This window comes from Falco peregrinus, chromosome 12 (assembly GCF_023634155.1).
Source record: "Falco peregrinus isolate bFalPer1 chromosome 12, bFalPer1.pri, whole genome shotgun sequence".
In the NCBI taxonomy this organism is placed as follows: Eukaryota; Metazoa; Chordata; class Aves; order Falconiformes; family Falconidae; genus Falco; species Falco peregrinus.
In genome coordinates, this window is record NC_073732.1 from 21,718,388 (window position 1) to 21,739,739 (window position 21,352).

The 21,352-nt window shown below is 48.6% G+C and overlaps 1 long non-coding RNA gene across 2 annotated transcripts; it reads left to right on the forward strand.

Moving 5' to 3' along the window:
* The first annotated feature begins 127 nt into the window (after nucleotides 1–127).
* Nucleotides 128–11,194, forward strand: LOC129785406 (uncharacterized). Of its 2 annotated transcripts, XR_008749469.1 has the most exons (5): nucleotides 128–282; nucleotides 524–647; nucleotides 2,238–4,575; nucleotides 5,132–5,207; nucleotides 5,843–11,194. It is a non-coding gene; the product is annotated as an uncharacterized LOC129785406 (long non-coding RNA). The 2 variants fall into 2 exon arrangements; XR_008749468.1 differs by having other exon boundaries at nucleotides 5,132–11,194.
* The last annotated feature ends 10,158 nt before the right edge of the window (nucleotides 11,195–21,352 follow it).

Genomic DNA, 21,352 nt, shown 5'->3' on the forward strand with positions numbered 1-21,352 from the left:
TCAGTGAGAGCAGCCCACGAGGGGCCACAAGAGGGGCTGGCAGGGATGGGGGCTTAACTTAGAGATGGGAGTCAGAGTCGTGCACTTGGATCTTTATTACAAATCAAGCGTGTTCATTTCACAGAAACTTCCTTTTTCTTTGGGTGATTTTCAAGGAGAAAAATACCGCTGGGCTTCAAGGCTTACTGAATTGCTCACGGGAGTGAGTGCTGGTAGAGTCCAGCAACGGGTCCAGGAGGCTGAGCTGGTGGCCAATACCGTCTTTCTTGCTGAGACGCTTAGGTAGGTGTTTTCAGAGATGGAGGACAGCAGACCCAGCCTTCACCTCACATTCAGTTGTGTTTGTGATTTATCAAGCAAATCTTTATGGGCTCTAGGGTGCAGTTTTATTAAAACGTCCTTTTTCCCTAACTCAAGAGGATGGTTACAAAACATGCTGAAATTTGTTTTTCACTCTTTAGGGCTTCCAGAACTTCATGCTCATCTATCTTACGTTATTTTTCTTTCTATTTGTGGTTTTGAGGTCAGGGCTCCAGAAATGTTAACTCTTCAAATGAAGTTCAGAGCCAAAACCAAATTCTTCTTGGAGGAAATACCAAAATTTCTACTGGTGCCTCACAGCTGAAAAACATGGAAATGAATATATGGTAATTGATCTCTCTTTCTGATCAAAAGGTACCTCAGTGAAGTTATGTACTCATGGAAAATGCTGTATGATAGTGTTGGTTGGATAGCACAAACAAACACAAACTTTCCCACAAATATTTGCTCGTCTTAAATTAATCTGCTTGGCTCTGCTCATAGCTTGCCGGAGTTTATTTTCCACAAATATTCTAACAGGAGCTTGTTGGCAAGAATACACATAGAAACTGCTCAAGGTAATATCTGAGGAAACTATTTCTGAAGGTCTGTTTTAAGGCCAGCAACCCTAAACCCCTGCTATTTTCATGCCTTTGGACTTGCCAGCCATGAGGAAAGGGCAGCATTCCCCTTGAAGGAGGCCAGGCACGGGGTTGTGGCTCCGAGTCATGAGTCAGATCCTCATACCCCCTCTGCTCTGGAGAAGATGTTGATTAACCAGTGACAGCTGGAGAACTGAGACTGCATTTCCACGGCCAAAGGAAAAGGACTCTAGAAATAGCCTTCCCCACTCCCTGCCTTTGTGTTATGTGAGGGCAGGAGAACCAGGGGTCTCTTCTTTTCCCTCCTGCCTGGATGCAGATGACAGCTCAGCACTGAAGGGATGGTATTGCAACCACAGGATGCAGCATGGGTGCTGAGCCTGCAGGTTTGGGTGTACGGCCTGGCTGCACCCCAGTTTTTCTGTCCCTGGTTTTAGCAGAAAGGCAGCGCTGCGGACCCTGCTGAGGAGCTCCCCTCCCCTCCCCTTCCCTTCCCTGGACACTTAGGAGACCAAGATCCTGCTGGAGCAGGCTTCAACATGAATCCTCCAGGCAGTTTATATATAGCTTGAGAGAATCAAACAGCATTATTTCAAGTTCATGACCTAGTCTTCGTATTCCTTGTAGCAACCACAAGGCAGCTCAAGTCCAATTTGCACTGTGAATGCCAGACTGGGGGCATCTTCTCTCTTTGGTGCTTGAGCAATGGAGCAGATCCCTGGGGAAGCCCCGCAGCACTCTTAACTTGTACTGCAAACCAGGGCTGCTGGGGCTGCATCTTCCAGCTCACTGCAGAGCCTGACGTCTTCAGGTCTGGCTTCATTCTGATCACAGTGTTTGCTCTTTTCCTTTTTTTTTTTTGTTTTTTAACCTGGTTACCCTTTGAGGGAACGTCCATGATTTTGAAAGCATTTTGATGGAAGTAGGTATTTCATTGGTAAAGAGTTACAAACTTATCCTATCAGCTCTATTAATAGTATTTAGCACTTATTCAGGTATCTTAACCAGAGTTTCTCAAAGCATTTTATGGAAGTTTATCATTGGCCCTCTTCTAGACTGATCTGTCTAAACCTGAGCTGGAAAGTTTTTAATTTCACTTTTAAATTACCATTGCCATACCAGAAATAGGCCTCTGTGAGTTAGTTACACTAGTACAATCAGGAAATGAAACAATGTCTCATGATGTATGTCAAAAATTGGGCAGCACAAGCTGGCTACAGCCCCCCCGGACAGGACAGAGCACTGTGCCAGGAATTAAGAGATTCTTCTCTGCCACTTTCCCAAGGGGCTGTCTGCAAGTCTCCTCATTTCATGTCTTTTTTCTTCCTCCTTTAGGCTGCTGGGTGTGTTCAGACTGGAAATCCTCTGGAAAAAAGCATGGTGGCCTCCTGCTGCCATTGCCACTAATGCTGCAGGGTGGAAGGGCCATGCAAATCATTTCTGAACAGGAGATGTGACAAAGTGGAAGCAAAAACGACAAGCATTTTTGCGGAAACACTGCTTGAAAGCATTTTAACAATTCTTTTCTTTTTTAACATCTTTTAAAAAAAAAAGCACAAAAATTACTCATTGGACTGACTTACAGAGAAGAATGACTTGCAAAACACGGTCACACGCAGTCGTGATATTAGCAACCACCCCTTCAACACTACAGTTACGTAGGCATTGAATGCGAAAGGCAGAAGGCTATGTTTGTAAAGGAAACCGATTTTTCATAGGTTACTCCCTCCACAGTGGGAGACCACAGACTGAGAAGAGCTGACTACCCTTCCGGTAGCAATAATGCAATTATGCTATTCATAGTGAGACAGAAAAACATCGGCTGATTTTCTTTGCATCATAATCTGCTAACCTCAGAATTAACCTTGCTGGACACAGATCTGTTAACTTTTACCATGCTTCTCCAATTAGTCTGAGACAGAAATAGCTACCCACAGCTGTTATAAATTGGTATGTTCCCTGATGATGCTTGGTGCTACCTGCAGAAAAAAGTTTCTTGTTTTATTCTGTGCCTTTTTTTTTTCTTCTTTTTTTACTGTTCTTAATATACTTTCATTGCAAACTGATGGTATTAGACAGCTCTGCTTTGCTCTGCTTGCAGTGGAAGGCAGACATGCTACTTGAGTGTGCTCTGTGACAGTAACTTCATACCTGATATTTTTGTTTTAGGAAAAGGAAGGGCGGAGGGTACTCGCAGGGCTGTGTAGCTGTAAGTGCATCAAGTTACAGCGGAGCATGCATTGCACTCCCAGCGCTAACAGGGAGCTGCAGAGCCTTAGGTGTCCTCTGCCCAGCCGGTAATGATGGAAAGAAAGGGACTGACTGACTTGAGGCCAACAACCTGAAACCACCTGCTCACATGCAGTGACAACCATGGTTTTCGTGTGTGCTCGGAATGGAAATCCCCAAATCTGCAAACGGCAGAAAAACGGCAAAATCCCCGAATCTGCAAAGCCGCCTCTGCAAACTGTTTTATATATGTACAAGCACATGTAGATCTTCAGAAACACATTAACTGAGGCCTCTCTGATCTTTCCCACACCTGTTCAGGACTCCTGAGGGCTGGTCATCACTGCTGAAGGACATTTAAGCACTGGTTGAATGTCACATCCACAAAGTAAAGATTTCACACATCTTTTTGAGCCTTGGTTGAAAAATGAACTGAATTACCAACAGTCAGATTATGTCCTTGGGACGTAAACATGATTACAGAAAACAAGTATGGGAAGATGTTTAAAGTGAGAACAGTGACAGTAAAAACCACACAAACTGCTGACTGGGTGGCAAAACCACTTCTATGGTACAGCTGAAGCAGCCCAGACGCCAAGATCATCTGCACAGCCCTCGGCCATGAGACATCCAAGGCATTTGCCCGCAACCTTCGTGGAGTACAAAACACCCAAACCTGTCCGTTCATGAGGCCAAGCAGAAGCAGGTGCACTTTGGGAAGCTGCATCATTGCAGGGCACCTTGGGGTGGGAAACCCCCCCACCCCCCCCACCCCCAGATCCATGTACCCCACTCGCACAGCAGTGTCCTGTGCTGTCTGCAGGCTGGCGCATGATTGGGAGCCACCAGGCACACAGCTGCTTTGCCAGCCGGCACAGAACTGGCCACAATCCTCCACCTGCAGCTGGGTCGGTGGGTAATACTGTTGGGGCTTGGGTTTCTTTTCCATAATCTCCAGTGTTGCCTTTATTTAGAACAAATGAAAGCGCTGAGCGTCTCCAAAAGCTCCAAATAGCTTGTGTTTTCTCACCTTATGCCACTCGTGCCCTGCATTACTCTTTTGTTTGCCTTCCCTTGCCCTGCATCTAGAGGAGAGATTACAAGTTGCACCATCAGCAGCCAAGCAAGGTCTAAGCCACAGGGAAGGATCTGAGTCATCTCCCTGAGAGAATATTTTAGCCATACATCATTGTTTGTTTACAGGCAAACCAGTACAATTATGCAACATAAATTCTTTTAAAGCATTTGGGGCTTCAGTTCAATTTAAAATCCTGTAGGTTTTATGGCCAGAATGAGTGATTACTAAGTATGTGCATACAATTGAAGATTTGGGAAGAAGCACGTGGGGAAGATTAAAGGGCATGTAGAGCCTCACGCACACACCGGGCAAACTCTGACCAGGCTGTAACAGAGGATGGGAGATCTCAAGAGCCCATGTCAAAAGGTGGGTTATGATATTTATGGCTTCAGAGCAGTTTTGCTCTCCCAGGTGCAATGAGAGTTTTCTGTGAGCACAAGGCCTGGCTGTGATCTCCTGCGAGTGCATTTCCACGGGCTTCAGTCGAGCTGGGTGACTTTGCCTAGATTAACTCCTGATTTATGCTCACTTAACTGGGGATGAAAATCTGATCTATTTAAAAACAAGACTCGGTTACAACAGGAATAGAGGGAGACATTAAAATTTCTCCAATCTGGATTTTATCACTCCAGGAAGGTGTTAAACCAGAGGTATAAGGCTGCCTGTTGGCCCTCGGGCAGGGAGGATGGCCGGGGCTGGGGACACAGCCCTGGCACCTTGAGGCCATTTGACTCCTCACCCTGACACAGACCCGCCGTGGGGCTGTGGGGAAATCACAGCCATTGCTGAGATGCTTTTACCACCCCCCTCTGCCTCCTTCCCCTCCCTAGGCCGGAGACCACATGAGGGTTTTGTCCCTTTGCCCTCACAGGGTGACGAAGGCTCCTGTCTTACCTTCCTTTTCCGTTGCTTTAATTAACAGGTAGAAAACTAAGCCCCCCCCTTCAAGCACAAACTCCATGCAACCCACTCCTGTGTGAGCAAGAAGCAAAGTCCAGGTAAGTAACCTCGAAAGCTGCATCCACATCCAAAGACCTCAGCACCTGCACCGAGAACCAGCATGACTGCTCGGTGCCGAGTGTAACTGCTGGTCCTGGGGCTGGTGGGGCAGGTGGGGCAGGAGGCAAGCGGGAGAAAACACAGACCCAAGCCGTCCCCCCCGGCACCCAGCTCAGCCTCAGCACTCATCAGTGCTGCCTGCTGCAGTGGAAAATATCCATAGTTGTTAAAACATTACCAGGAGCGGGATGAAGGAAATCAGTAACTCAGCGCTTGCAAAGAAAACCAAATCGTCAACAATAGATTTTTTTATCATCATCATGATGGCCACTACTATTTAATGACCCAGCACTCACTGTCATGCTGTTATGTGAGACTCAGCCACCACTGTACAAACACGTGGGCCTTGTGAACTGCAGACCCCAGTGAGAGAACCAGGAGCTAGAGATGTAACAAGCAGAAAGCAGAGAAAAAGATCCCAAAGCCTGGCTTAATGTGCTTTCTTTAAAATGTACTCTCAATGAAGGCCTGGCAAATAAATCATAGTTTACAATGCCAGCTGCCTATATATTTATTTCTCCAGCTGTATAAAGGAGTAGAGTTTACAGTATTATTTTTTTCTCTCTTTTTTAAGGGGAATATACAGACAGATTTGTATCTCCACATTCATGTTTTACTTACACAGATGCAAACTCCACTAAAGCTGGGGGAATTATTGACAACCGATACTGAGGCAATCGAAGGCCAGACTCTGACCTATTGATTTCCTCGAGATTGCACGGGACGTATGTAGTTCATTGCAGAATACAGTCTTTGTTTGTTTTATTACTCAATATATAACAATGTGGAATAAAGAACAATGCCGAACTGCACAAATGCCTGAGGATTTCTCTTTAATTGAAATCAGGACTGGGAACATCCTTGTAAATCAAAAGCAGTCAGTCTTTGAGAAAATTCACTGCTTTTGCAAAGTTTACTTTCAAATGGGATTTAACTTTAACTCTTTGTCTCTCACACCAGCTCAGCTAAATAATTTTTAACGATTTCTCTGAAGTGGCTACGTGCTATCCAATGGTCTGAACAATACCAGGCACAACAGATGCTGGGCAGGATTTTCATTTATATTACAGCTGTGAATAGTAGTTGAGAAAAATCAAATACATGTTAATTATTGGAGATACTCCTCCTATCGGTCCAAATCTGTATTTTTAAAAAGCTGGATGCTCTTCTGAATCAGGATTTTGATTCAGTTTATTAAGAACCTATGGGCTCTCCTTGTAAAATTATGACATAGATCTGTATTTTACTTAAGTTTGAGGATACTTTAGATTAACTTTTAATTCAGAGCCCTATAACTGCAATGCAGAGTGCAGGCAAACTCCACCAGCAGTTTGGCTCCAGCTCCAGCCCCCTCTGAGAGCGCTTCAGCCCCGATAAATGGGTGCCAACCACAGTGAGCAGAAGAAACATCTAAACTCTGATGTCCTAATTAAAGTCCCCTCATTTCCCACATTGCTGCTCCCTGTGCGTTATGAAACATCCAAACAACAGTATTTCTGCTTAGCTAAAGATTTCACAATGGGACTTTCCTTCTTCAGCTCTATTTTTCCAAACTCACATTTTCAGAGGCTCTCATTTCAGTGCGTTTATTGGATTGAGATTGCCTCGTAATTTTTTATAACAAAAGGGTTCATCCTTCCAGCCTATTGTAAATGGGCAGCACACAAAGCTAAGTTAGCAGCAGCAGGCTGCAAGAGGATCAGGCTATTAAGATTAATGCAACAAATTTAAATTCTTCCATGCCCTCCCTCCAGTAACCCATCCGTGTGTGCGTGTGTGTGGCTGGGAAGGAAAAGAAAGGGCTCCTATGCTACAGATAATAGCAAACGCTAGTGAAGAGGAAAAAGGAAAACACTGTTTATCCCTAGCAGGAAGATAATTGATCTATAGTCTGCACACAACTGGTCTCAAAGCAGCCAGTAGCTACACAGAACAGACTGTAGCTAACCAGAGCCCAAACTAGCCTGTCAAACAAAAGCTTTATAGGGACACCAGGGAGAACAAAAGTAGCACATTTCATTCCTTCATAATAAATCTTCCATCTTTATTGCGCAGAGATGTTTTGCTCCTGAGCACACCGTGTTTCGGAGCGGAGCCTGCCCCCTCCACCCCCACTGAAATGCTTGATGGTGACCCAGAGCATCCAGCCTGAGCCGAGCTGCTTTTTCGGGCTTTGGGTTTTATTTTTGCTGTGCACAGCCAGGCCCAGCTGTTCTCTGCATCCTCAGACAGCAGCAGTTCTTGGGCTCCAGCTCTATCACGCTCTATTTTATGTGAGCTAAAGGTAATAAAATAACCATTTCTAAATTTAACTAGCATTACATAATGCAGCTATTTATTATGTAAAGCTGCTGTTTACAATGCCCAGAATATTGATCGCTATAAAAAATGCAATGCAGCTAGAGCTTGTATAAATTAATGTTACTGTTTTCCTTTCTTTTTGTTTAAAGGATCAATCAAAGGTCTAATTTGTTCTTGTGAATTCACCTATGCAAAGCACCAGGCAGTGCATTGTTTACCGTCATTCAGGCTCACGTGCAGCACTCAGAATCTGGCAGAGGATATGTAAAGATGACAATTTGTTCATTATCCAAACTACTGGAAAAGGCAAATAAAGCATACTAACCTGCTTTATTTCAAATCAGGTCAATTTTTTTTTTCCTCAGCTATAAAGCAGCGTTGGCAACCACTTAAGAATTCCAGCATTATGACTGTATATCATCATTATCACCTACAGTAGATTATGAATAGGTATTTTCTTACAATAGCACATGAAGCCTGAGAAAATGAAAGATGTTTTCCTATTCTTTAGGCCTTCTGGGGGTAGAAAGAGGGATGGAAAAAGAGAATTAAATATTAACAGAGTGAACAGATCACTAAGCAAAAAAACAATTAAATAGCACAGCATCCATTCAACAATAACACCAAATCATGATGCAACTGCTGAGCGTGGGGTGACATACTAATCATGGATTAAAGGGACTGATTTGTGTCTCATGAGTATTCATGGGCAAAACCTGATACGTGCAAACTGATCTCGGGGAAATATGTTTTGTGGGAAACATGAGGTTATACTAGTGTCTGAGCAAAATGATGATGACTTTTCTTGACTGTGCCTTAGGGACAAAGGAAATATTTACCTTTTTATCTCCCACTGTCTTTTTTTGTGGAGTTGTTTTCCTCCTCTCTACAGAATAAGACACAGGGTTTTTTTCCCATCTACCTGCTCACCCTTGTACTTGCCTGTACAAATACAGGTGATCATAAAAAAACACTCCCATCACTTGATGTCACCCAGGAAATCAAAGGTTAGAATGAATCACGGCGCATACCATTGTGGGCAACATTCCCCTAACGGCACCCAGTAGCCACTGGTTCTGAAGATGAATCACCCTATAAACAGAGAATGAGATGGTATAAATCCAGCCCCATACCAGCTGTGCTGTCAGCGATTGCACATGACTCACCACATGGGAAAGAAGCCATGGGACAGCAAATAGAAAAAAGTCCTTCCTCGGTGGGAGCGTCTTTTCTGTACCACTAGAGTTGCCTGGCTCAGCTTCAGTGCAAAGGCTGCTGTTAGTCATACAGTACCACACAACCTTTTTTCTTCCAGTTACCTCCAGCTTGGGATGAAGGAAAATTAAAAACACTAATGGGCCTAATTATGGTGTCCTGGAGAAATTTCCCTTATAGACCAGAGAAGACCCCAAGAAACCAATGAGTTCAAACAGTGCTGTATAGAGAAAAGGTCAAATATGCTAAATAGCTTTCTTACTCCACCAAAGTGAAGATGGTCACACACCCCTTGTGGAAAGCCACAGAGCTCTGCAGCTCTTCCAGGATCACTCCTGTCTCCGGCTCCTACTGCTCCTGGGCCTTGCATCATGGGACCACAAGCCTTCTGCTTGCCTCCAGCCACTGTCAAAGCCATCTGGTAGCAGATACAAGAGGATCAGAGCTACCTAGGCCCTGCTAACTCCTGGGGTCAAGGACCAATGTGCCTTCTCTGCTTTACTCCTCATTCTCCACTCTCACGTTTCTTGCTCAGCATCCACCTGCCTTTCCTTAGTCTCCTTTCAGCTCCAGGAAAGAAAATCTTTAGTGGTGCCTGAGCACCAGCTATTGCCGTGCAGGCAGGGGGCCATGCGCTTTGTGCAAAAGACTCTTGGGAGATGATCCTTTGCAATATTTTCCACTAAACAACTACCCCAAAACAAGGAGGCCACTCATGACTTCAGTGCCACTGGGGAGGCCATTGCTGGGCATCCTAAGGCATCTGATTTACGTAGCTCCAGCCCTGATAGCACAGACTGGTTTCTTTTCCCCATTTTACAGTTTGGAAAGTCCCCAATTCTTCCATCTACATCCTCGTCTTTGCCGTCAATCAATGATGTCAGTGAAGGACTGTTGGTTAATATTGAGATTGCTCTTCTCAATCACTTTCTGAGCAGTTGTCTTGCTTTCAGCACAGTGAAAAATCCAGCAGTTAAGGCAGTACATTTTTATAATCTTAATGGAGCTCATACTTTAAAGTTTAAAGGAGCTTAAACAGTGGGAAAGCCCTGTGGAAAATCCAGTGCTTTCATATGCAAGTCAGGTTTTTGGTTGTGTGTTAGTTGTTGTTATTTTCAGTAGCCGGTGTTTCATTTCTGTTCAGAAGCAAATGTAAAAAAGCAAGTGAGCAATTTATAATGAAATAATCAATGCCGGTGGTGAATTCTCACTTAGCCTTGCCTATGATCAGAAATTTCTCTTGGGGGCAGCATTTCTTACAGAGATGGATGGATTTATTTTCCATCTTCAAAATGTTTACTAGCACATCTAGATCTCCTGCTTCAGCCGTACTGCTGGTTGAGGGCCAAGAGCTCCCCCCCTAATGCCAGCAGGGGAGAGCAGAGGCATCGCAAAGTGGAACAGCAACCTGAAGACAACACAAAGGCAGGCCACTGTCTCTTTCCCTTCCCCTGAAACCCCCCACTTAGCAGCTCTGGGTGGAGCATTCACGAGAAACTTGCAGTTTACCCAGCCTACCCTCCATGGGGCTTGAGAGCCCCTCCATCCCTCCAGGGTGGGCTTCACGGAAGCACCAAAGCTCAGGCTGCTTGTAGTGACACCAGGCACCAGGGGATAACTAATGCTGGTGACTGTCTGAAGCTCTGTCCTCACTGTAAGATGAAGCATGTGGAGCTGACTTCAGGCTGCTGAAAGCCCTAAGTCACCTAACATCTGCCCACACTGCCTTGCCTCCTGCCCTACGCCTTAAGGGGCTTGCTTTAATGGTGTGGGAGACAGACAAGTCTGCTGGTGAGTAAGTAGGCTGGGGACTACGCCAAGGTGACGGAGAAAATGTAGCCAAGTCATGCTCTGTGTAGTTCGGATGCAAGAGGCTGCCCCACACACACGCCAGGAGGTTGCAGAGCTCTAAATGTTTAATTGCTTTCCCCACATCAGTCTCAGTAGGTGAATGAAACCCTGCAAGGTGGATGGGAGAAGCAGATGCAGTGTTTGCTTATGCTCAGGACTACAGGCTCTCAAACCCTGCTGCGTTCTCAGGAGCATGCATCCAAACTAGGTGAAAATATAGCTGAGGATAGCTAATTAACTGTGTGGTTGTTAGCAGTCCGTGAGGACTCAACTTCACCTGTCAACTAAACATGAAGAATGCGGCTGAGGTTCAACATCTTGAAAAGAAAGTGTTGATGAGCAAAAGACTGAAGAAACCAAGCAGCACATTGTGAGAGATGGAAGTAAGAGCAGAAGGGTGTTCCTGCAGGGAATAGTCCCATAAACCTGGATGATTACACAGCACAAAATAAACTGAGGAGCTCTGCATCAATGAAACTTCACAAAACTTGCCAGGCAGGATGTCAGGAGTTCAGTATTTATCAACAAAGCCATGGAGACAGTTGTACTTACAGCTAGGCTAATCACGGGAGCTCCAAAATAGACGCTTCTGAAAGCAAGCAGAGATAAACCCAGGCCATTTTTGGAAACTGTGCTCTTCTTTTTTCCCTTTTGCTAGCTCCAGACCATCTGGAAACTGAGGTGACTGATTTTCATCTTGCTTATGCGACCGTAAATCTGAAGCAAATTTAGCAATGGCAAGAAGGTGATGTGGGTGTAGTGGGCTGGAATGCCTGAGAACCATCTTTATTGTTATTATTAAGCTGTAACTGCATGTAGGACTATAAATCAGCCCACCCTGCTGATAATGGAGTGGAGGTAGCACTACACTTTCCTAACCAGCCCGAGACCGGTAGGGTTTTGTGGCAACGCACACTAGTGAGTGCCTGAGCTCTTCATGTATTAGGAAGAGCCGTGGCTCTTTCTTTCCTGTCACTGGCGTGGCTGGGCCACTAAACCGCCTCTGCTTTCTTCCCTGACAACTGGATCTTTGTCCCTGCCTGTGTTTGGCAGTGCTTCTCTGAGCAGATAGTCTATTCTGCAGACTTTTGGACTTGTTAAATACAGCAGCTTTTCACATGGGGAACCGAAAACCTTCCTGCAGAAATGAAGCATAACAAGTGTAGCCCGCCTGAATTATGGTAGATGTTGCTGGTTACCTTTACTCACTGTTCCTAGGTTTGAGAGGATGAGAATCTTACAGCAGAGCTATGCACTTCTGCTTGGTGCTGTGGAAGATGCCTCTGGCCTGATATCCCTCTCCACATCCATGCACCATAGGGCAATTTCCTCTCTTTTGTCTTCTTGCTGGGAATCTCCCCTCTCCTGCTGTGCACAATGCCTCCTGCTCATGTCAACAGCATCAGGGATCTCACCTGGGATATCCCAGTGTCAAAACCATGATGCTGAACAGACTGATAGAAGTCCCACCACTGGCAGTCACGCAGGTAGTGTGCTTACAGACATCTCTGCGTGGGGCAACAACTGGCAGGTGAGACCGGCAGTTGACAGTGGTGGGTCCTCAGCTTCCTGGGGCCACTGCCACCCTGGGCCATGAAATCATCTATGACTTCTTACAGGACGCTGCTGGGAGGGCCTCAGAAGCACAGATCAGACTTGACGTGTCTCAGTGTTAGAAAGAGATCATCTTGCAGCCTCTGTGTGTGTTGTAAGCAGATCATCTTGGCTGTGCGGCCAACGAAGAGGCCTCTTTTCGCCTGCTGTCTGCCTTCGTATCCTTCACTTCAAATGCCAGGGCACTGTTTTCCAACTGCAACGCTCTGTCAGGTCTTGGGGGAAGGGAGAACTGGTCCTTATCTTTAGTATCATAGAAAAGAGCTGCAGAAAACATCTTGAAGGGTTTCTAGCCCTCCCCCTCTCAGTCTACATGAGTAAACATCCTCACTTAGGTGCGCCTTTTACCATATTAATAGCTACTTCCCTTTCCGTAATCACTGGGTTATTGCTGAAGAAATTGCAGCAACATTAATAGCAAGTGACCCGCAAATTCAATACAACATCAAAGGTCATGGAGTTGTATCACGCAATGAACTTACTTTTGATGAATTGGTCCCATCCCCTGGAACATTCTTACAGTAATTTAAAGAGTCATAACATCTTACCATGTGCTGCTTCAACTTTTTGACATGAAGCTAAAAATAGCAAGCGCTGCAAAGCCTGGGAGAACAGATTCAAGTTCAGATCTGAGCTGAAAATCCCCAGTGTTTCAGGATGTTCGCATGAGTGTTTTGATTTCAACACACCATAAAGACAAGGTTAAACCAGGAAGTTTGGGTATGAGTCCAGAGCAGGAAGGGGACAGGTACAAAAAGTGGGTGCCTGACTTCATCCTATTTCTATTTAAAGAATCACAGTATCAAAAGCCTGGCAACCGATTTGAATGTAGAGGCCAATTGAAAACGATGTGATTATAAGCAGATGCTGCTCAGGCTTCGGTTGCTGTGCTGTTTGCTGTCTGCCACTGTGTCACCACACAGGTGCAGGCCCCCATCTTGGATCTTGCTTACCCACTGTGCAACGCCTAATACCGCTCACTTGCCTCACCAGGCGGGTAGGAGGGCGTATCAGTCATTTTGGTTTTGCCAAGCACTTTGGGAGCGTTGGATGAAAGGTGCCATTATTACTGTTACTGGTGGCGGTGATGTGCTGCCTCTCTCTGAATCGACCACCCTACTGGGGAGGCAGACACTTGGGGAGGTTTTGAGCTCAGAGGAAAAGCAGGTGCTCAGCAGCTGCGTCCCAGGAGGCCTGATGAGCGTGGGGCAGTGTGAACTCTGCGTCCCATGACCCCACAGGAGGCCAAGCCAGGGCTTACAGCCCTCCGCCACAGCCTTTCCTCCTCTGCCCTGACTGCCTGGGTAAGAAAGAGGATCCCTGCGCTTTTTATATATCTGACTCCTGAGAAAATGTGGAGGCTTGGACCATTTGGCTTGGACCATTTTTGTTTGTGTTTCCATAACTCTCCTCCGACACACGTCTGCTGTTCTTTGATTTGGGCTGGCTAAGCTCACGCAGCGGGTTGTTCCAGCCCTCTGGGACACAGGGTGACTGCATTCGAAGCGGCAAGGAGGAGGCTCTGCCTTGTTTACGTTTTGGAGCATGAATGCTAGCTTGCAATCCTGTGGGCTGTTCCGGTTATCAGGCACGGCACTGCTCTGCTGGCAGCTCCCCCATCTCGAGCTGTAGCGAGCAATGCGATGTGTTAGGTAATCCACAATGTGGGAAGGGTGAACACCCTGCCATTTACTGGTTATTTATACACCCAGATTGGCTTTCTCTGCCTGCCTATTTCTTTTTTTTTAAAGGGAATTATGAAAATTGAATGCGAATGTGAAAATGAAAAGGTCTTTTTTGAAACTGTTGTCTCTTCCCCTTGCCTAGATGTGGCCAAGGGCATTTTCTTCTGTAGTCCCCGCCGCTCCCATCGAAACCTCTGAGACACATCACCGTGTGGAAGCTGTTGTGAGGCAGCACCCCCACCACCGGGCCGTCAGGTATGGGGAAGACTGGGAATGGAGAACCACGGCCACAGCGGTGCCAGGCAGTGCAGCCAGGGGAGAGTAGCACAGTGTTTGGGCTTTCTCAAGGGTTTAAGAGCAAAGGCTGGAAAATCAGTCCTTTTTCTAAGGCTTAAAGGCACATTTTGAGACTACACGTGCTGTGAAGCCCAGGTGGGTATGCGCAGATGTTATTCATTGGGTTTGGATTGGACCAACATGTCTGCTGCTCTGCATTTCTTGCCATCCGCTGTTTGATCTGTGCAGGCACCGTGGATTGCAGGTTAGATCCTGGGCAAGCACATGTGTGATGTTTTGGGGTAATTCAACCCAAGCTTGTGTTGTGTTTGTTGGACTGCAGACAGGAAGAAAGACTGTCAAGACAGTCGTCTTCTACCCATCTGTCCGCTCTTTCTTTTATGACAGGGATTTCTGTATCTTTTCCTTCACCTCAAGAGAAATAACAGCAGAGCGAGGTTTGACGCTGCCCTGGTCCCACTGTTAGACGTGGGTTAGGTAACCAGGCTGCTCTCTTCAGCCACAGGAGGCCCCTAGGCAAAACCAATAAAACACAGAGGGAAATATTCTGCACTTGCACAGTCTTTTGTGCCAGGAGCTCTCAGTGTCGTACCCACAACAATGAATCGGGCCTCGCAATGCTCCTTCGGGGCCGATTAGCACAATCACATACTTTTTGGAAGGCTACATGAGAGCCAGTTAAAGTCAAAATCATTAATTCCAGTATGTTCTCCTGCGTGATAACTGGATCAGCTTATCAGGGCACCTAATCCGCGGGTCATGGGGCCCTCTTCCTGACTGCCCACAACGTCAGCATGAAGCAGTGGATGGTCAGGTGTTCCCTTAAGCTTTTTCCCAGATGCTGAACAATAGTGGGATTCTGCAGGGACTTAGCAGACTGAGTCAAGAAGCTGGAGAACCTGATAAATCCCCAGTTTCTACTTACTTTCCCCTGAGGATCTATACAGCAGGAAAAGTGCCCTCCTGTGTGACTTTCCTGCCAACCATGGCCCCACTGGGGAGGGACCTGCGTGCTGCCAGCAGCTCCCGTGGGTCCAGGTCACCAGAGGGCATCACTGAGATATGCAGAGCCCAAACTTGGCTTGGATTAGGCCAAGAATTCGGTGGGGCCTACAAAGAGGGAAATTTCATGGATTTCACTGTTAACACTGTATCGAGCCTACAGGCACCACCCTACACGCACCCCTTGTGCTTTTGGCTCAGAGCTCCCTGCAGGGAACAGCAACCACCAAGACCATGCAGGCGTCAGGGTTGGGATGGGAGCTGTATGGGCAGTGGATATGGAGGCTGCACCTCCTGGTTTTCCTCCTCACCATGTGGCCGCTGTCCTTTTGCAGAGCCAGCAGCCTAGGAGTAATTAAAATAAAAAAAAATAAATAAGTTAACAAAATAAATGCATAAATAAACATGGATCCTCACAATGCAAATTAAGGCCATATTACAGGAGAAATTGAATCCAAAGAATGCAAACAGTCAAACAAATAAACAAGCAACAAAAGAAAACCAATTATTTTTCAAGAGAGTCACAAATGAGTAAACAAAACAATGAATGCCTCTGGCCTCCAGCATCCGTGCACTGGCACTATCAGAACGCCAGGGAGCAAGGCCCAGGCTTCCTTTTAAAGTCACCTCTGCCTCACCATGATGCCCCTCTGCCCTGCGCCTTGTTTATCTCAGATTAAAATTATTTAATCGTGACGCATGGCTTTGTCCAATTGACCTGACACCATTTTCTTTTTGGTTAAAGCCATATGTTAGACAAAATCCCAGAAGGATGAGGATTTCTTCTTTCATTTTCCCCGAAGGACAAGGATTTCTTCCATTTTCCTTGCAGCATCCACTTGAGAAGAAATTAATTTCTTCCCCCCCACCCCCCCTTGATTGGCCATGCAGTCTTACAAGATTTCCCTGCATCATTTGAAAACCAGTGTAGACGGTTGGTCTATTGTGAGAAACCACAGGGAGTTTTTAAGCTGTCGCATCGCAGTTACCAGCTTTAGCTTCACCAGGATGAAAATAGACAATAGCGAGAGGAAGGGGGTTCTGGAGATCTCCAGCTCACTGTTTCCAATTAGGAAGCAACTTCGGCTCGTTCTACCGCTGCAGCCAATCTTCATTAGCAGCACAAATTGTTCGAATCCATGCACAGGATCTGATTCAAGGAAACTTCCCTGTTCGGCAAAGCACTTCAGCACATGCCTCAGTCCTGCTGAAGTCAAGGAGGTTGATGCAAATGCTCCAAGCAGCTCACAAGCCCCTCAGTCCTCCCCAGACCTGCAGCTCGCATCCTGTGGGACAGGGAGGGCAGAGGGAGTCCCCCGGTCCCCGCCGCACAGCCTCATGCTCCCTCGCACCACCTCCACGGCCACAAGACCCAACTCGAGTGCCCTTATCTCCTTGTACTTTGATCCACGCCTAGCTTAAGCATAGGCCGTCCTGCTGCTTTTGGCACCCTGTTACCCGAAAGGGCAGTACAGTCTGCTTCTAACTGTGTTGCAATGAACCAGCCAGTGGTAAATTTACTATTTACCCCACTTCTTGGCTAATTTTATTGATTTTAGCCAGGGATTACTCAAGCTTTCCAGCAGAGTATTATTCGACGTCAGTGCGGGTGGAAGGATCTGGCCCTTATTTATTGTCCTTCCTAGTTTATTGCCTTTGTTTCTCTTTTCACAGATTAATTACAAACATCTCACTCTGTGAACTCCCACTGTACAGTGGTTGTGTGATCTCAGCGCCATGAATTATAGATGCCTGACATATCACACCAAGCTATTATGATTTTTTTTTTCCACAAGCAAGCTATGAATTATGAAGAAGGTCTATTAAATTTATAATATTCTCTATCTTTGGTATAGGAAAGGGAAGGCACAGCCTGATGATGCCTTTATATTGCAGTCCCCTCCCCCTCCGGACTCAGGCAGAGCAGACAACGCAAGTCACAATACAAACTCTGTATGTTTGGTAAAAATGATTGATGTCGCAGGGATGCCAGCCTTGGAGTCCCTCCTGTTAGTCACGGGACTGTGCCTCATGGGTTTGCTCAGATTGTGGGTGGCTGTGTGGGCCCAAGACCCCCTGCACGAGGGGCTGCGGGCGACAGCCCCACAGCAACAGCTCCACCGCCCGCCTTCCCTCCCCTTCCCTGGCTTTGTGGGAGGCTAGTGCCAGGGGGGTTAACTGGAGTGGAGGGAGATGTCGGCAGAGGACTTGGGACCACGGAGGCCGAATGAGCAGAGGCTACGGACACCCAGAGACAAGAGCAGTGGCCCTCGGCTGCCTCCTGTCAGCCATTTCCCCTCAGCGGCACCCCCACCAGGGTGTCCCCTCAGCAGCCTTCCCCCAGCCGCTTCCCCCCAGGGGTCATCCCTCAACAGTTTCCCTTCAAGGGTCTCCCCTCAGCACCCTCCTCTTGGCCATTTCTCCTCAGTGGACCCTCCTTAATGGTTTCCCCTCTTGGGGTCCCACCTCAGCAGCCATTGCCCCTCAGCACCATTCCTGCTGCCATCTTCCCTCAGCAGCCCCTCCTCAGTGGTTCCCCCCCCCGGGGTCTCCCCTCAGCAGCCTTCCCTCAGGGGTCTCCCCCTCAGCACCCTCCTCTCAGCTATTTCTCCTCAGCGACCCCTCCTCAAGGGTTTACCCCGGTGGTCTCCCCTCAGCGGCCTATCCCCTCAGCCATTTCCCCTCAGGGGTCATCTCTCGGCCATCGCCCCTCAGCGGCCCATACCGAATGGTTCCTCCCCCGGGGTCTCCCCTCAGCGGGCTTCCCACAGCCGCAGCCCTGCGGGGTCTCCCCTCAGCACCCACCCCCACCCCTCTCCCCTCAGCAGCTTCCCGCCACGGGGGTCCCCCCGGGGCCGGCTCCCCTCGGGGCGCTGGGCGGGCGCAGCCCGGGCCGGGGGCGCTGCGCTGCCCCGCCCCCCGCCTCCCCTCCCCCCGCGCGGCAGCCCCGCGCCGTGCCCGCGCGCCGCCGGTGATGTCAGCGTGTTATTGACTCTCCCAGCCTGAATGACTGAGCACCGCGGAGGGGGCGGGGAGGCCGCGCCGCGCGGCGCCCGGCCAGGCGGAAATGGGCGCGCGGGCAGGGGCGGGGGAGGGGCGCGCCGCCGCGCGCGGAGGGGGGGAGGGGCGGGCGGCAGGTGGGGCCGGGCCCGGCCGCCGGCGGGAGGCGCCGCGAAATGGCGGCCGCGCCGCGCCAGGCCCCACCGGGCCCGCCGGGCTCCGGCCGGCCGCGGGCAGCGCCGCTCCCCCGGCTCCGACGGCCGCCCGCCGCCGCAGGTGTCCCGCAGCGCGGCGCCGGGGCCTGCGGGGCGCGGGCGACAGGGCGGGCCGCGGCGGCCTGCAGCCACGGGCGGTGCCCCGTGTCCCCGCGCGCCCGTGCCCGGGCCTGGCAACGCGTGTGCTGGGTGGCGTCGCCACAGCGCGGCCGCCCCACGTGCCGGCCCCGTGCGGCCCGGCCCCGCGCTCGGCACCCCCGGCTGCCCCAGTGCCCGTCTCGCCCGCAGCTCCGCTGTGCGCCACCCGGAACGGCGCTGCGAGACAGAGACAGCCTTCCCCGGCCCGTCCGGGCCTTGTCACCCTTGGCACAGCTCCGCCACGTCACCTGCCTTATCACGGCACACACACCTTTGTTCTGGCTTTCCAGGCTGGTCGCGCCGTGCCCGCGCTGTCTCGTTCAGGGTCATACGGAATGTATCGCCTACTCCTTCAGTGTTCAGACAAGCCATTTGAAGCGTTCTCATGTGTTTCCAACTTAGCCTTGCCACAAGGCTTGCGATTTATTGCGGCAGGGAGGCTGCTGGGTGCTGTGCGCCCCGCTCTGCAGCGTTGCCTCGTGTTTCCCCGTCGGCCTCTTCCCGTGCGTGGCCTGCAGACGCACAGCTAGGTCGGGAGCGCCTTCAGATGGGTTGTGTTTCTTATTTGGGTGGGAGGGATGGAAAGGGTGTGCTGAGCAAGGAGTATGTTCCCCTGCTCAGCTTGGATCAAAGCAAGGGATTAAGCGAGAGATGTCTCCGCCTGTAGCGCTCGGGCATTACCCCCAGTGTTTTCCCTGCCCAGCGAGCCATGGCTGGTGGCAGGAGCTGGGAGCAGTGCTGGTGCTCCGTTAGGCACAGGTGGGTCTCGGAGTGCGGCGCTGAGGCTTCCCTCCTGACCCAGACCCAGAGGATATCAATTTCTTGGACCGTTCACATCACTCGGAGCTTCCCCAGCGGCTCCACGTGAGGCGGGATTGGGCGCAGGGTGCCTGACCTCATGGTGTGGGAGTCGCCTGCACTGACAGCAATTTGCCCTGTTGGTGGGGTGTCATGGGCAGCAGTGCAGTTCAACAAGGGACACGGGGAGAAAATCATGGCATTTAATTTTTAGGCTAGCTCAATGCTATCATTGTGAACAGCAGGCATCCATTCTGAGCATTTGGCCAATATTTATGGGATCAAATATCTGCTAATAGTGGGCAAGTTTAAATTGTGGGGTACAGAAAGACTCCAGAAGCAAATGCCCCAGTATTCGTTTCAGTGCACGTGCAGAGTGATTAAAGCCCAGACTGCCATTTACCACCTGAAAGCTGGTTCTCACAGGATAAAGCATAGGGAGAAATATCTGCAGCATAGCTGAATCTTCTTGTCTGTGCCCAACGGGAAGATAGGGGCTTTACTGGAGCATCCCACGTGTGATCCCTCTGGGAGCTGCTGAAGCCAAATGAGACGGACACAGCAAATGCCTTCTGGATATAATCGTTCACAGGCACAGCAGAAGGAAAGGAAGACTTCTATAAACAATTATCTATGCAAGCTGCAAGAGTAGCATTTCCACTAGCTCTCCAGGGCCCTGATAATACTCCCTGAGACATGCTGAGATGGATAGGATTTATAAACCATGGATAGGTATTTCCTACGTTGCAGCTCTCTCGGCAGTATTATTCCATGAAGCTCTCTGTAGAAGACATATATGTTCATGAAAACATTTTATAGTCCTGTTGTGCTGGGATTAATATCAGACAAGAAAGTCTAGACCATGTGCACTTTGTTCTTCCCAGCGCATTTCTGAGTCCACAAATAGAAAAGAGCACACAGGAGCATGTGACTATTAGGTAACTAATATTCTTGCAGCTTTATGCAATTTTGGCATTTCATACAGAGTTTTCACAATAATTTACAGGCGATGCATTTCTAAAGAAGCAGGCAGCAGCTGTGTATGCTTCCAAAGATGGTGTCTCAATCTATAGGTGTACAGATGTAAACAACCTGTCTTGACATATAAAAGCTACTAGCCAGTGTTGCATGCGACATTGCACGGGAAGTCACTGGCTGAACGCGGTGAATGGTTTTCACTCACACAAAATGTGCTGCAGCTAGCCCCGCCGTGGGGGGTGTATCTGATAAGGTATCACACCTCCTTGCAGTGGTGGCATTGTGTAAAACCCTACAAACACCCACCCTGTCCTGACCCCTGAGGTTCCCCCACACTGTCTGCTCTCACTCTTCTCATTTTTAGGACTGTGATCTTCAGGAACAGCTGTTTGTAGATGCTGCTTAGTAGTGATCACAGAGCGCCTCCAAGTAGCTGAGAAGGATGTGAGGTGACCAGAACGTTTTTGGAAGTGGCTGTCAGCTGAATGAAACTACCAAGGGCAGAGGCGGGTTCTCCATTTTGGTGCATTCAAATGGGGCTGTATGTGCCTTTCTGAAAGGAACTGACTACCCAGCACAACACAGTATAGGGAACTTACTGGACAACACAACACTGTAACTGGAGGGAATTGAAGATAGGACATTCAGGAGGTCAGATTAGAAACCCATCTGCCCTTGTAGCCCCAGGCTCTGGGGACAGAGGTGATGTAAGATACCAGCCCCAGCTGCAGCTACTGACACCGAACCAGTCCACCTCATTTTTGTGACAATTACTCTATTATGACAGCCTGTTTTGTTGAAAATGCCAGGATCTATTTCATGAATAACATAAATGAAGACTGTGGAGTCAGAAGCTTCCTCAGCAAAAAAAGACTGATTCATCTTTCTGAGGCTGGTATGGACCTGTTTTGAACTTACACCACCGTGAGAATGAGCAGGGCCAACTCCAGAAATCCCATTCCCATTCCGTAAGAAGGGCAATATTGCTGC